Consider the following 2,500-nt stretch of genomic DNA (forward strand, 5'->3'; position numbering starts at 1 on the left):
TGCCTATGGTACAACAACTTTTCTCGTGCCTATGGTACAACAACTTTTCGCCGTGCCCCTGGTACACCGCTCAGTAGCACTTTGCCACACACACACTCCTCGTACCTATGGTACGACAACTTTTCTCGTGCCTATGGTACAACAACTTTTCGCCGTGCCCCTGGTACACCGCTCAGTAGCACTTTGCCACACAAACTCTCCTCGTGCCTATGGTACGACAACTTTTCTCGTGCCTATGGTACAACAACTTTCCTCCGTGCCCCTGGTACGACAGCTTTTCTCGTGCCTATGGTACAACAACTTTTCTCGTGCCTATGGTACAACAACTTTTCGCCGTGCCCCTGGTACACCGCTCAGTAGCACTTTGCCACACACACACTCCTCGTACCTATGGTACGACAACTTTTCTCGTGCCTATGGTACGACAACTTTTCTCGTGCCTATGGTACAACAACTTTTCGCCGTGCCCCTGGTACACCGCTCAGTAGCACTTTGCCACACAAACTCTCCTCGTGCCTATGGTACGACAACTTTTCTCGTGCCTATGGTACAACAACTTTCCTCCGTGCCCCTGGTATGACAGCTTTTCTCGTGCCTATGGTACAACAACTTTTCTCGTGCCTATGGTACAACAACTTTTCGCCGTGCCCCTGGTACACCGCTCAGTAGCACTTTGCCACACACACACACCACTCGTGCCTATGGTACGACAACAGGCCCCGGGGACCTACATCGCACCTTGCTCTTGCCTCCCTTACAGCTGAAAAAGGTCCATGCCTGTGCCCTGGCCCTGCTGAAATTCCCTCTCCATTTAGCCGAGGCAGTGAGTCGGCCTCCTGTCTCCCTTTACGGTCGAAAAAGATGTGCTCCTGGGCGCGCTGGCCCTGCTGCTACTCACATCAGGCATGGACCTGGACCTCCAGCAGGCCCCGGGGACCTACATCACACCTTGCTCTTGCCTCCCTTACAGCTGAAAAAGGTCCATGCCTGTGCCCTGGCCCTGCTGAAATTCCCTCTCCATTTAGCCGAGGCAGTGAGTCGGCCTCCTGTCTCCCTTTACGGTCGAAAAAGATGTGCTCCTGGGCGCGCTGGCCCTGCTGCTACTCACATCGGGCATGGACCTGGACCTCCAGCAGGCCCCGGGGACCTACATCACACCTTGCTCTTGCCTCCCTTACAGCTGAAAAAGGTCCATGCTTGTGCCCTGGCCCTTCTGAAATTCCCTCTCCATTTAGCCGAGGCAGAGAGTCGGCCTCCTGTCTCCTTTACGGTCGAAAAAGATGTGCTCCTGGGCGCGCTGGCCCTGCTGCTACTCACATCGGGCATGGACCTGGACCTCCAGCAGGCCCCGGGGACCTACATCACACCTTGCTCTTGCCTCCCTTACAGCTGAAAAGGTCCATGCTTTTGCCCTGGCCCTTCTGAAATTCCCTCTCCATTTAGCCGAGGCAGTGAGTCGGCCTCCTGTCTCCTTCACGGTCGAAAAAGATGTGCTCCTGGGCGCGCTGGCTCTGCTGCTACTCACATCGGGCATGGACCTGGACCTCCAGCAGGCCCCGGGGACCAACATACTCCTCTGCTCTACTCCCCCACTAGCTTTCCTTCTCCCGCAGTTACCCTCCACCACAAATCCAGCATGGCCCTTGCCCTCCAGCAGGCCCCGAGGACCCACATACTCCTCCGCTCTAATCCCCCATGAGCTTTCCTTCTCCTGCAGTTACCCTCCACCGCATATCCAGCATGGCCCTTGACCTCCAGCATGCCCCGGAGACGCACATCCTCCCCTGCTCTAGTCCCCCACTAGCTTACCTTTCTTGTAGTTACGCTCCAGCGCATATCCAGCATGGACCTTGACCTCCAGCAGGCCCCGGGGACGCACATCCTCCCCTGCTCTAATCCCCCCACTAGCTTTCCTTCTCCTGCAGTTACCCTCCAGCGCATATCCAGCATGGACCTTGACCTCCAGCATGCCCCGTGGACCCACACTTAAGCCCCCTCCCACTGACAAAGCAAAACACCACTGGCAAAATCCTCGTGCCCCTGGTACTCCAGAATGTAAATTCAAACATGCCCCTGGTACACTGCGCAGAAACACTTTGCCACACACACGCACGCACTGCTTGTGCCTATGGTACGACAACTTTTCTCGTACCTATGGTACGACAACTTTTCTCGTGCCTATGGTACAACAATTTTTCTCGTGCCTATGGTACAACAACTTTTTGCCGTGCCCCTGGTACACCGCTCAGTAGCACTTTGCCACACAAACTCTCCTCGTGCCTATGGTACGACAACTTTTCTCGTGCCTATGGTACAACAACTTTCCTCCGTGCCCCTGGTACGACAGCTTTTCTCGTGCCTATGGTACGACAACTTTTCTCGTGCCTATGGTACAACAACTTTTCGCCGTGCCCCTGGTACACCGCTCAGTAGCACTTTGCCACACAAACTCTCCTCGTGCCTATGGTACGACAACTTTTCTCGTGCCTATGGTACAACA

Source organism: Aulonocara sp. 'chitande type north' Nkhata Bay, unplaced genomic scaffold, assembly GCF_057382095.1.
Source record: "Aulonocara sp. 'chitande type north' Nkhata Bay isolate Kocher_YH1m ecotype deep benthic unplaced genomic scaffold, A_spYH_male_GT1.1 unmapped_scaffold_33, whole genome shotgun sequence".
Classification (NCBI taxonomy): Eukaryota; Metazoa; Chordata; class Actinopteri; order Cichliformes; family Cichlidae; genus Aulonocara; species Aulonocara sp. 'chitande type north' Nkhata Bay.